A 14609-nucleotide genomic window follows, 5' to 3' on the forward strand; every position below is an offset into this window, starting at 1 on the left:
GCCAGGATTACAGGTGTGAGTCACTGGCGCTTGGCAGCTCACAGTTTTGAAGGCCCAAGAGCATGTTGCCAGTGTCAACTTGGCTCTGATGACATCACAGGATGGCAGATGGCATCATGGTGGGAGTGTGTGTGAGAGGAAAGATCCCAGGGTGAGACGGGAAGCAAGAGGCTAGGTCTAGGCTCACATTTTGATAACAAGCATTCATGTGGGAACTAACTCACTCCCATTAGACCCAACCCACTCTGCCAGACCAGTGTTATCCATTAATGAGCGTATACGCTTCACTGGGTCCCACAACTAAAAGGTCCCATCACCTCAACATCACCACACAGGACCAAGCTTCCAGCACACGAGCCTTTGGGGAGGACACCCAACCTACCAAACCAAAGCAGGAAGACTTGACATTTGTACTAGTGTGCTACTGTCTGATGTAAATGGGTTCCCACCTATCTTCCAACTTCAGTAGGTCTGAGCATGCAGAGGGGAGTGGAGGAGCTGGGATGACATTCTTTCTGTTGGAACATGAAGAGGCCTGAGAAAATACTGTCCTTTCCTGCCAAGTTATGAGCCAGTTGAGAAATAAAACAAAGAGTAAGATAAATGGAGAGCAAGAAGCCACCATTGTTACTGATGAAGCTGGTCTTGGAGATGGTGGCTGTTACATACAGGCAAGCAGATTTCCCACTACTGAACCCCAGAATAAGCCAGTCCCAGGCAGCCCTGGGCCCCTCTGGCACATGCAGGACTGTCCCTGAGCCTTCTGTGTGGAGAGGGAGCAGAATGTCCATTTCATGTGGACAGTCAGCTTCCAAGGAGAAACGGAGGTGAGGGGCCTGCACTGTGGTGTGCTGGAGGTGGTTTGCATTGGCTGGTGACAATCTATTTTTAACTCCATGTCCAGTGACTTCTTGTCACCTGTGGGTAGCTGGAGATCAGCCATGGTGAGATGGGGTGACTCTATAGCATGGAAATATCAAATATTCAAATTAAGGCTTTTGTCTGGGAAAGCCAGTTGTTCAATATTTACCAGCACACTGACTGCCTGCTCCCCAAATTTCCAAGTGGAAGCCTTTCCTTTGCCCCAGCACCAAAGCAAGCAAGCAAACAAGCAAGCAAGCGAGTGAAGGGATGGGGAACACTGGAGCCCTGCACAAGGAGGGAATGTTTGGAGCCAGAAAGAGGTGCCTGGTGCCACAACCAGCTTCCTGGGATTAAGTGGAGTTAAGTCTATGTCAGTCATTCTCAAGACGAAGGCCAAAAGAGTGACCCTTCCTGCTAGCACCTTGTGTCTCTGTTCTACTTTATAGCAAAACTCCTCAGAGGGCTGTCTCCCCTTTCTGTCCTCAGGTCTTTTCTTTGGGTCAGTCCATCAGTGGGGTGGGGTCATCTGGCTGGTCACCCTCCTGGAAGGCACAAGCTAAGTGTGTATAGGGATCCTTTGATTTCTTTTACCGTATGGCAAGGATGCAGAGTCTGTTCAGAGAGGAATGAAGAAGTGGAGCCTACAGTTCAGTCTGTCATCCATGGCCCTTGAATTCCAATGCCCACACCCTATTCAAGACAATGAGACTTCAAAGCCTTATTTTTCTTACTCTTCTCCTTCTTCTTTTTTGATGATGCTGGAGTTTGAATGCAAGCACTGTCTTATGCTTGCTAAGCAGGTGTAATACCACTTGAGTCACACCCCCAGCCCCCTACCCTTTTTTTTTTGCCTTAGTTGTTCTTTAGATGAGGTTTTGTGTTTTTTGCCTGGGGGCCAGCCTGGATCTTGATCCTCCTACCTGTACCTCTTGTAGATGGGTGCCACTATACCCAATTTACTGGTTGAGATTAGGTCCTGCTAACTTTTTGCTCTGGCTGGCCTCAAACCTCTATCCTCTTGAATATATACATATGGCGGCACTAGGGTTTGGACTCAAGGCCTCCAGCTTGCTAGGCAGTCCTACCACTTGAGCTATGCCCCCAGCTAGAGTATTACTTTAGGGTGCTTTTTGTCTCCAAAGGTCACAGGTAGTCATCTAACTGCTGGATCTGCACATGTAATGCCATGTGGTGTCAGAGTCTAGCCCTCTAATTTTAGCTGTATGTGCCTGACTTCATATCCAAAGAAGCCAGAAAAATCCATCCTCCACCTCCATTTCCTTGAGTATTTGCTGCCTCACACCACTCCTGGTGCTGACCTCAGTGATTGTCCGGCTCTTGTTGAAACAGCAGAATCTGCTTTAGTTAACTTTAGCAGAAGATTCATTTATAATATGAATAATAAATCCACATAAATATTTGTGACAGTACTGGGGTTTGACCACAGGACCTCACGCTTACCAGGCAGGCCATCTGCCACTTTATTCACTCCATCAGCCTGCATTTATTTTTATTTAATTAAAAAAAATCAATTGTACAAAACAATGGATTTCATGATGACATTTTCACAATGCATACTATGTACTGTGATCGTATTTAATCTCCCCATCATCCTTTCTTTTTCCTGTCCCTCGCCAGTGGGTCCCTTTCCCCCCCAAGTAATCCCCCTTCTATTTTTATGACATTTTCTTTTTAATCTAGATTCCGCATATGAGAGAATATGTGGTATTTGTCTTTCCAAGTCTGGGTTATTTCGCTTAGCATGATCATCTCTAGTTCCTTGCATTTTTCTGAAACTTATATAACTTTGTTCTTTATGACTGAAGAGACTCCATTGAATCTATATACCACATATAAAAAATTTATTAAAGGAGATTAGGAATTGCAAGAAGCTGGGGGTGAGGGAGGAGGAAGGCTCTGAGGTTATTTCAGCCTAAAGCAATGCCCCAACCATCTCTTTGGGCTGCTCTGGGGAGACCCCACTGCTGTAGCTCGGTGCAGCTCCTGTTTCTCCTAGCAGGAGAGGGTGTTGGGCTGGACACCTGAGGTTCTGGCACTGCTGCCCATCCCCAGTCACCTACACCAAACCTTCTATTTACCCCTCAACACACCCCTTCCTCACTTTGCTCCCTTGGAATGTATGCTTATCTGTTTGGTGGAGCCAAGATCACATGGCAGGCCCCAGCTGCAAGGTGGAACCCTGGCTCTTTGGGATGCACAACATGGTTCCCTCTCCAGTGTAAGAGGTGTGGTTCTGACAGGACAAATGTTCACAGCCTTTTCCAAACTCATTTCTCACCACTTGCCTCTCTCTCCACAGCGCTTCAGTCATTGTGAGTAGCTTAGAGGCCAGACATGTTCTTGTAACTAAGTTTTTAAATAATCTGCTCCCTTTTCCTGGGGTACTGGGATTATTGCACTACTGCTTCAGAGACACCCTTCAGGCTCAGCTGTCACCTCTTCTGGGTTGCTTTCTCTGGCCCCACATAGCCATGGCTGTGCCCCATACCATGCTTCTCTGGCCCTTGGTATCAAATGTGAATGGAATCACTGCAGAACTGCACAGACAAGATGCTCTTCCCTGTGCACTCACACCCTGTTCTCCTTCCCCTGCCTTTTTGTGCTTTCTTCAGGCCCTGGTGCTGCAATTATTACCATTTTTGTCTTCCCACCTCAGTGGCATTAGTGAAGAGTGACATCATTTCTCAGGGTGACATCAAATGCCCCACACTGCAGCACCTAGATGTGTTACAGCTGGAGAACCATGAGGTTAGGGCGTGTGTGTGTGTGTGTGTGTGTGTGTGTGTGTAATTAGAGGGGGTGCCATGGGAGCCAATCAGGCAACAGAATGGAGGAGGGAAGGGAGGGAGGGAGGATGTAAGAGTGAGAGGGGTAAGGAGCAGGACAGGGAGGGGGAGAGAAAAGTCAGGCTCCACATGGGAGAAGCTTGTGGTTGTAAAGCTCAGCTTGGAAGACTTCTAGGGCTGCTCTGTGAACTATTGTGAGTTCTCCTTATGCCTACAGCAATTCACCAAATGACATCCCTGTTTTCCTAATCCTGCTTGGGTTAGTCTGCTTTCATGGATGTAACAAAATACCCAAGATAATCGACTTAAAAAGAAGAAAGCTTAATTTTGGCTCATACTTGGAGGTTTCAGTCCATGGTTGGTTTGTCCTGTTGCTTTTGGGCCTGTGGAGAGGCAGCACATCATGGTGGGAGCACATGGTGGAACAAAGCCACTCACCTCATGTCCCAGAATGAGAAAGGGTCGCACAACCCCCTTCAATGGCACTCCCCTTTTTGCCTCAAACCTCCCTTTATCCCCATCTGTTAAAGGACCCACCACCTCCCAATAGTGCCATGTGCTGGGGACTAAGTGTTTAACACATGGCCTTTGGGGGGACATTCCAGATCGTCACTATAGCACTGCTCTTACAACACCATTTACTTCATGAAGAAATGTCTTTTTCAATAAGTTCTGGGGTACTCTTTCTGTGATGTTTGTTATTACTGCTGTGTTTCTGATGAGGAAACAGAGACAGAAGAAGAAGGCACTTTCCCTGAGGACTCTCATCCCCACCTTTCCTGAGTATCTACAAAGCACTGGGCTTAGAGGACTGGAAGGTGGCAGGGTAGGACTTGATCCAGGTCTGTACAACCTCAAGGCCTTTCCTTCACAATGTGGCAACATTTGTCAGTGTGTGTAGAGGCTGCACATGGGCAATATTTACAATGAACATGGCTGCAGGAGTTTTAGGGGGATAAAACTAAATTTTGATTATGTTCTCCTAATTGGAACCAGAGAGACACAGGCATCAGATAGATGGGGATATTTCAAAAAAAAAAAAATTCTGTTGAGTTGTCCTTTAATTTATGTCTACCCAGAACCTCAGATTGAAACCTTATATGGAATTAGGGACTTTGCAGAGGTAACCAGTTAAGACAAGGTCACACTGGATTAGGGTGGGCTTAATCCAATGGCTGGCATTCTTACAAGAAGAGAAAACAGAGACATAGACATACAGAAAGGATGCCATGTGAAGACAGAGGCAGAGACTGGAACGAGTTGCAAGCCAAGGGATGCCAAGGGTTGCCAGGGACCACCAGAAGCCGAAAAGAGCAAGGAAAGGTCTTGTCTTCTTCCAAGGGAGTGTGGTGGCCTTGCTGATGCCTGGATTTCGAGCATTTTTTCTAGAACTGTGAAATAATACATTTCTTCTCTTTCTTGTTTACATTTTAAGTATAAATATAATTCGAGTTCTTTCTTGTTTTGATACACTTGTCTTTGTGGCATTGAGAAAGGATTTAAAATGTCACCACAAACAACAAAACAAAAAACAAAAATGAGGTCACAAAATTCTTTAGCCTGGGGGAATACTTGAAGCAAAAGTCTGCAGTCACCTAGGTCATTCTGACCCAGCGTGGCAGGTTTCTGCAGACTCCTTGACATTACAAAGATTGTAAATCAGCCAGTAAAAGCCTTTTCCTGCTTATCACAATTCTTACCTGGAATGTATAACATAAATGACCAATGGCCAAAGAATGTCTTGTGCTATTCCTGTCAACTGATGAATTGTAAGAACTAGTTTTCTATAATGGCCTTCTCCTTTTTAAAAATGTATTTATAAAAAATCCAGAGCCCCTCAGATACCATTTTGGGAGCACTTATTATAGGCAGCCAGAATTCATGTTCTTCCCCTTGGTTCCATCCTCATTTTGGTTCAAATAAAGTCTTTCTTCTCATACTCAGTGTCTTACTTGCCTTTTAGGTTGATGGTACTTTGTTTTGGCAGTCACAGGAAGGAAATATACCAATCAAGCAGTCTGGAGAACATGGCTTTCTGTTTGCACAGAAAAGGTCTGTGAATGCCTCATTTCCCATCCAGGGGAGCAGAGACCGTGCACTCCCATGGACAGGTTGCCTCTCAGGAAGGAGACAAACTGAGCATGCCCAGTCCTTTCTTCAAAATACACCCATCAGAGGAGAAAAAAGGAAAGCTGGGGAATGGAGTCTCTAGTTAAAGTTTCTCCCACAGGAAACAGTAGGAGTGAGAAATAAGAGTTCTTTCTTAGCAATGGAACTCTTATTTTTTTTAAATATTTTTTAGCCTGCTTAATTTTTTTTTTTTAATTTGAATCAGGGTGGTGGAGTGGCTCAAGTGGTAGAGCACCTGCCTAGCAAGCATATAAAATCCAGAAATCAAAGTTCTTTTAGAAAATGGAAATGTCTGGCTCTATAGGCCCACATTTCTACAGGGGTTATGCCTGGCTGTTGTTGCACAGTGAGTTTATTTTATTTATTTATTTATTTATTTAGACAGGGACAGGCTCTCCAGTTCAGATTCTGCCCCTCACTGCCTGGTTCTCACACTTGTCAAACTCTGGAGTCAGTCACATGTGTTCACATGTGACTTCAGTCACTTCCTAAATGTGTGGATTTGGGCAATTTACTTAAACACCTTGAACCTCAATTTCCTCATCTATAAGATGAGCACGGTAGCAAAACTACCGTATGTAATCACGAGTCTTTTTGTAACCACACATGACATGTAATAGATGGGAACTATTGTTACTGTTTGAAAAGCAAAACCAGTCATGTGAGCAGAAACCTGGAGGAGAACTGGAGTGGCCTGAAGTTCATTTTGTCTGGTTTTAGCATTGCCTTCTGTCTCATTGGTTTTGAGAAAAATATTATAATAAACCAGTTTCCAAGGAGCCCCTTGGAAACTCTACAGTAAGAGACCAATAGCAGTTCTGGGAATTAGTGGTCCAATTAAGGTGGTTTTCCCTCCTCCCCACAGTTTGAATCTCTTCTGGAAGGAGGTTGCAGTGAGGCAGGAACGTCTGGATTCCATCCAAATACTTTGATGTCTGGGTTTTAAAATAGCTTCCATCTTAGCTGATTTCACAGACTTCCTAGTGGCCCCCAAAGGACAGCTTCTGCATTGATGGATCACTTCTCCTGGGAGGCCCTGAGTGATGGAAGATGCAGAAGCAACCAATGGACTTCAAATAGCCTTAATTCTTGGTGGAGTTGAGAAGCCAGATGGAACTGGGAAGGAGACAGGGTGACAGGGAGGAAAGTTGTGTGAACATAAACTTGTCACTGTGAGAAGGAGTATACAGCTAGGAAGCCATCAGTCTCCTGGAATGGTTGCAAGCTACAGAAACTAACTTAAGCCAATCCTTATAAGAGAGTGAATTTACTTGGAAAAGCACTGTCTTATTCCACAGACCCCAAGGACTGCCAGGTTTCCTTAGGGACAAGAAACTGGAAAGTAAGCAAGGTACAAGGTATGAAATATTGGTACAGATTGTTCAAACACCATCTATTGAATAATATGTCAACTGTTTGAAATGCCACTTTTGTCACAATCTATTTTGTATGTATGTATTTGGGTCAATTTCTGGTAAAATTCTGTTCTATGTACTATTCCTCATTGTTATGGATTGAAATGTTTACCCTAAAAGACACGTGTTAAAGTCTTAACCCCAACACCAAAGAATGTGACCTTATTTGGAAGTAGGGTCTTTACAGAAGTAATGGAGTTAAAATGAGGTCGTGGAGTTAAAATGAGGTCATTAGGGTGGGCTGTAATCCAACATGACTGGTGTCTTTCAAAAGGGGGGCCCAGAGACAGAAACAGAGAGGTGACAACCAGGGAAAACAGAGAGTTGGAGTGATCTATTTGTGAACCAAGGACACCAAAGATGCTGGTCACAAGAAGCTAAGAAGTGACAAAGGATCTTTCCCTACAGGCCTCAAGGAACACATGGCCACAACTTTTAGACTTGTAGCCTCCAGGATGTGAGACTATAAATTTTTCTCTATTCATGTTTCTTTGTTATGGCAGTGGTGGGAAACTAATGTAATACTCTGGGACTATACTGTCTTAGTGATTATAGTTTCACCATATTCAAGTCACCAGTCACATTAATGCCATGGAGAATATTTTTTTAAACGGGCTAGATTAAATCCAATGTAAATGATAAATATTCTTTTAAAATTAATATTATTTAAATTTTATTTTATAATGTTCTTTTAGAATACCGTTTATTTTAGAATATTGTTTCAATATTAGTAATATCTAAAATATATTTCGGAATATTATTTTAAATTAATTTTATTTAGAAAACTCAGTTAATCATACTTTTAAAATGGGTGCACTTTACTGCATGTTAATTATATAAACAAATTAAAAAGTGCTGTAGAAACAGCACAGATTCTGATGTATCATATACCAGCTGTAGTGTGGACCTTGTGTGCATCCTAATGGCCCATGTGCTGAAGTGGGGGACTAGTGGGAGGTCTTTGGGTCATTGAGGTCATGCCTTTTAAGAGGGTTGTGGAACTCTGGCCTCTCTTCTTCTCTTTTGCTTCCTGGTCACAAGGTGAACGGTTTTGACCTGCCTCATAATTCTGCTGCTTTGTGCTGCCTCACCACAGGCCCAAAAGCAGTGAAACCAAGTGATGAAGGACTGGATCTCTATACCATAAGCCAAAATTAACCTTTCCTCTTCCTAAGTTGATTATTTCAGATATTTTATTGTAGTTAACCAGAAGCTGAAGAGCATAGTATCAAAAAGGTGGTAAAGGAGACCACTACCATTTTGCTTTTTAATGTATGTTGCATGGCTTATGCAAGCTTTGGGCTAGAGCTCTGTATATCTTTAAAATTCTTGTGACATCTCATTGACTTGTGGGCCTGGGGTGTTACACTAATGTATTAAAAACAATTTAGGCCAGCACTCCTCTAGTTGTCTAAAACTGTATTTGTGAATAAATTCTTATAACTTATGTGCAGGTTCAAGTACAGGCTGTCTGAGGTTCTGTGCGGTTTAGTAGGTCAGCTAGGTAGTAACAGCAGAACATAAAACATACTGAGCAGTAGCAATATAATGTCACAGATCACTTCCATATTTCAGCTTTAGTAAGCAGAATGGTTTCAGCTTAGCAATGTGGGCTCCCAGTATTTCCAGGCCTACAGGAGTAGCTAAAAATTCATCAAAGTAATGGAAAGATTAAATTTTAGACTCAGTATTCAATGCAAAAGAAATGAGATGGTTTGAAAGTGTCTTATAAGTATCTGATAGAGACAGGAATTGATATTTCTGAAAATGTTGTTGGCTGTGTCAAGATATATTTGAAAAGTACTTTTTTCTCTTCAAAACATTTTTAAGTTGGCTGAAGCTTTTGGTGATTAGATCCCTCCTAAGTCAGCTCTTAATAAAAGAGGGGAATAGTCATAGTGCTTAGTGACTTACTGTTACACCACACATCACACGCTCCTATGTCTCTTGACTTCTGGATCTATCCCACCATATAGGATTGAAAGGTGAGCTATTAAAGATGTTACTTGTACAATTGCTTACATAAGTGAACTCTGGTGGCTGTGGGGTTTCAGTGGTCTAAGCATGCTTTTCTTTTCCTTCTTTCCTTTGGGAAACCCACTCCCTATGGATGGGTGAAGCCATCCTCCCCCCTCCCCTCCCATAGAGATGGCATCATGACTCTGAGCTGGCCAGTTGGAGTTCCCTATTTTCCTTAACTGTCCTAAGCAGGGCATCTGGCTGAAGACTGCCTCATCCATGTGTGTCCTGGAATTTTCCCCAAAACTTTGGAGGAAAAAAAAAAAAAAGCATTCTTTTTTTCTTCTAGGATCATGAACTGTAACTATAATGTAAGCAGAGAGCTCCTAGGACCATTTTCCCCTCCTTTACTGGGAGAATCTCTGAGAATAAAGTCAACTTGAGGGAAAGGAGGGCTGAGAGGTAGAGAGAGCAGGAGATGGAGAGGTGACTGTGATTAGATCTCTTCAGGTCCTTGACTTTTCCTAATGTGACTCGATAAATACTTCACTCCCTTATTTCCTTAATCTAAACTGAGTTGCATTTCTCCTGTCTGCAACAAAATTATTACTGACAAATACATTGTGAAAATCAAGATCTTACAATTATGGAACAATAACAAAAATAAAAAAGAAATTAGGTACAAAATTAGATATACAACTGGACTGTCTTGCAGAAATTCACAATATAATTTGCTAGGCTCTTCAAAAGAACTGCAATCAGATAATTTGAAATTAAAATTATACATTTTATGGATACAATAGCATTTTATTCCCTTATCCATTTTCTATATTGAGTTTCTAGATAAATTTTTATTTGAAAAAAGTGTTCTTTGCTAAAAATATTTGAAAATGACTACATTGAGTGATCTCTCAGTGTTCCCCTAGCCTGGAAATTTTAAGATTCACATATCCTTCTCTAAATTGAACAGAAGAAAGAGAAAACAGAGAAACATCCTGGAGGAGGAAACATTAGTCTCCTGGGTTGTATTAGTTACTTTTGTGTCACTGTGATGAAATTCCTGACATAAACAACTTAAGGGAAGAAAGATTTATTTTATACCTAGTTTTAGAGGGTTCCGTCCATCATCCACTATGGTAGGAGGGCATGGTGGAGCAGAGAATTTTACGTTGTGGCCAGGAAGCAGAGAAAAGGAGATACAGGAAGAGGCCAGGGCAGAAGGAATCCCCAAGACTACACCCCAGTGATCTACTTTCTCCAGTTAGGCCCCCGCCTCCTACCCCTCACCACCTCCTAATCATGCCATCACGTTACATGCCCATCAAGGAATGAATCCACTCATTAGATCAGAGTCCTCGTGAGCTAACTCTGGAAATTCCCTCACGGACACACTCCGCATGTTACTACTCTCCTAAGCATTTCTTAATCCAGACAAGTAGATAATGAAAATTAGTTGTAAAATCGGGGTTTCCCTTTCCTTTAGTTTTCCCTGAAGGCAGCAGTCTGCCTGGCCTTCAGCTGTGGAAGAGTCCCCATCAGAACATATGGATTCATTGGAGCCTGAGGGAGGGAGGAAGTCACTCAGAAAAAATGGCCGGAATACCTTTGAAAGGGTGTAAATGAAGATTACTGAGGTCCTCCTATTTATATGACTTCTTACCGAGTTGGACAGAAAGCTCTTCTAAACAAGCGCTGTTTGGCTACAGACACATTGTTCAGAGCTTTTCCTTCCTTCCCTCCCTCCCTTTCCCTCTCCCCCTCCTTCCTTCTTTCTTAATCATAAAGAGAAATGAACAGTTCCCCTCTCATTAGCGATGACAGGGCTATTTCTGAAGCATTCCATACTGGCTCCATTTAAGCACGAGGAGGACTTTCTGCTGTCCTCGCCTAGAGGACTTGGTTTTCCTCTCTGTTAGCTCTGAGGTAGAACGAACCACAGACATGCAGGGAAATCATGGTCTAATGAGCAGGAAGCGAGACATCTGTACCACTTGTCAGCCCCAAGGTGGATGTCTTATGCTGCTGAATGACAGAAGTAGTGGTCATTTGTAGAGCTCTGGCCACATGCCAGGCACTGCTCGGGCTCACAATCTCATTGAATGTTCTCAGGAATGCACGCAGTAAGTAAGGTTATTACCATGACCCCTCCGGGCTGTTAGTTTGTCCCATACCCTCCTGTAATGGGGGATAATTCCCCTCAGAGCACCTACTTCAACTTGGAATTATATTTCTCTGCCCCATGGAATGTAAGCTCAGCTTTGGCAAGAACTGTGTCTGTTAATTATGGCCCAGACTTAACACAGTGCCAGACATGTCATAGGTGCTTAGTCAGCGTTTGTTGAATAAACACAACCTCTTTTGAGGTGGAGAAATTAAAGCTTCTAGAGATTGAGGATCTGCTCAAGATCACACATCCAGCAAACAGTGGCGCCAGGATCAGAACTCATGCTCTTCTTACTTCTACCTCTCAGAGAGAAAGTCTGGCTTCCAGATCCCTTATATTGATGCTACTCTGGGCAGGGAAGTGACAGTGAGCAGCGTGGCTTCACAGAAACATCATGTTATTTCAGTAACCAGGGTGAGAATCCTGTGGGACTAGAGTGGAAAAAGATGTGGGAGAACTTAGAGATGAATTTGTCATCTGTACTCACCCATGGGCAGTCCCTGGTACCCCATTTCCGTTGTTTCTAGAAGACAGGCACTTAGTACATAGTTTTCCCCAGATGTCCTTGTGTTGTCAATAGAGGGAAAGTGTTTCTTTCATAGGAATGGCTGACTTGAATTGAGAAAGCTAATTTACTAACTGGTCTTGATAGAGGTACTACGGACCTCTTCCTAAGTGATGATGTCCATCTACTTGTCTTACAAGAAAGAATGGAGAGAGTGAGTGCTTCCCCTCTCTCTAAAATGTGATGAGTCACAGCTCTAGGGCCACTCTCTCCAAACCCAAAGTTTTGCTGTCATTTCACTGTGTTTGTACCAACAGTGAATCGTGTTTGTTTTTAAACCTGCTCAGTTTGTTATACTTCTTATTGTAAGTACCAATTAATTGCCAATTAAATACTTTAAAAAATGTTACAAACTGATGAAATGTGAGTGCAGAGTATTTTTTTAGTGGAAATTAGACTGAATGTTTCAAAAACTAGTAAAGAGGTGCTTAAAAACACTGCAATTGAAATACTTCTGTGATTTAAAAATGTATCAAACGTTTAGGAGGATTCTGAAATCAGATTTGTTTTGTGAGTATCTTTTGAGTTTTGTTTCATTTTAAAGAAACAAATAGAATATTTTAGGTAATGCAAACTAGATGTGATTTATGCCAGAATGAAGACGTGGAATTCTGATTAGCACATCAATATTCAAAGAAAAATCCTTGGCCCAAATATCACAAATATGCAACCAGCCAGAGCTCTCGGGAGGCAGAAAGCTGCTTTGAGCTTTAAGTCTGAGGCAGGGGTAGAGTGGTGCCTGTAGCATGGGACAGAGCAGAGAAGGTTCAGAGAGCTTATAGAAAAGTGCTCACATTTCTGTTTCTCTTTTCTCAATCATTGTGTGCCTCCAACTGTGGAAATAGTCATGACCCTGTAAAGTAGGACAGAGAAAAGGCCCTGAGGGTGAAGAGTTGAGGGAAATAGGTGGGAGACTGACTAGCCAGGGCATTCACCTCTCCAAACATCCTGATGATGATATTTATCCCTGAGGGCACTTTCCCTGAAGGTGATGTACCAGACAGAAGAGGGGCCCCAGCTGTCTTTCAAAGGGATGATTCTGTTAATGACAGCAGTGCAGTCTGTGATCAGAATACTTCCAAGTCTTTGTGTCCCATGTGAAAGAATCCATAGCAGGACACATGGGTGTAATTCGAGTTTACTAAAAGTTGGGGAAGGGAAATACAGGTAGAAGCCAGGAAACAGAGAGAGTGTGCTTCTTTTCTCCAGTTGCTTTTAAAACTTATGTTAACCTATGGGAAGGGAGGAACCAGGTGATTCCCATCCAAAAACCAATGAGTAGGAAAGGGCATGGGTGGTTCCCAGGCCAGGTAAGGGTGGTCTGAGCTATCCCTGGGCCAGGCGTGGGCAACCTACATACACATACAATATTAAGTCATATATTTTTTATGAGCCCAAAACTTTCCCTAACTCTAGTCTACCTCAAATTCTCCCGAGAGATAAGATCCCTAAAAAATCTTTTTGAGGTTGTTGAAGGGCTGGAGTTCTCTTTCCATTGAATCTGCTTTGAGCTGACAAAGGGCAGCAGACCCTACCTACAAAGGGAAAATTGTCTCTCCTATTTCTCTCTCTTGGGGCTTATTTGGACATAAGTTGTCTTAATTTTGTCCGATATAATCAAGGTTCCTCATGGAGATCAGCTGCAGAGATCAATAGCCCTTTCACCTCATGATTTGGGTCCTAAAGGCTTTTATTCTGGAAGAGATGAATCTGGTTTAGAAGGCATGACTTGAACATGAATAATGACAGGAGCGTCAGAAGGGGCCCTGCCAAGTGTGGCAGGAAGGATAAAGAATTTATATTTTTATTTTGAAAAGTGACAGTCTTAAGGTTATTTTTTATAGATGTCTATACCTGCAACTATTTTTGACCCTTGAATGGCCCTCTGTTTGGACTGTCACGGTAGTGGGCAGTTAAGGACTATTTGAGGTAAAAATATTTACATTCTGGGCCAGGTTTATCAGGGGGCAGGTGTCAGTCCAATTAGAGGGTATAAACATCAACAGGAATCAGTTTTATACAGAAAGAAGACTGAGAGTGTCCCTAACAGAAGATAGGTACCATTGAAAGTAGAACACAAGAGAGAGTATAAACAACTCTGAGAACTTTATTAAAAGGACAGACCTGGAGCTAGTAGAGATGGTCATGTTGCCTTTGCTTAAACAGAAGGCCCTGGCCACAGACAAGAGTTTGTCTTTTGCCAGAAGCCTAGAAGGCTTAAATATTAGAGCACATATGTAAGAACCCCTTTTTAAAATCTCTTGGCTTTGGTTAATTTTACAAGTCTGGCATAGTTGACTTTATCTATATCTGGAGAAGTCCCCTCATTTGTGTAGTACTTTTGAACTGTATTCTTTTAAAACTGTTTCTCTGAAACTAAAGCAGATACCTTAAAGCAACTGAGGCCAATAGGAAAAGGGGAACAGGTACTAGAGAAAAGGTGAGATCAAAAAGAATTAACCTAGAAGGTAACACCCACGCACAGGAAATCAATGTGAGTCAATGCCCTGTATAGCTATCCTTATCTCAACCAGCAAAAACCCTTGTTCCTTCCTATTATTGCTTATACTCTCTCTACAACAAAATTAGAAATAAGGGCAAAATAGTTTCTGCTGGGTATTGAGGGGGGGAGAGGGAGGAGGCAGAGTGGGTGGTAAGGGAGGGGGTGGGGGCAGGGGAGAGAAATGAACCAATCCTTGTATACA

General features: G+C 42.6%; 1 pseudogene; it reads left to right on the forward strand.

Annotated features, from left to right (window-relative positions):
- The first annotated feature begins 603 nt into the window (after positions 1 to 603).
- The window catches only part of LOC109679695 (mitochondrial inner membrane protease subunit 1 pseudogene), a 57787-nt pseudogene continuing 43781 nt past the window's right edge, over positions 604 to 14609 (forward strand).

This window comes from Castor canadensis, chromosome 8, assembly GCF_047511655.1.
Source record: "Castor canadensis chromosome 8, mCasCan1.hap1v2, whole genome shotgun sequence".
NCBI lineage: Eukaryota > Metazoa > Chordata > Mammalia > Rodentia > Castoridae > Castor > Castor canadensis.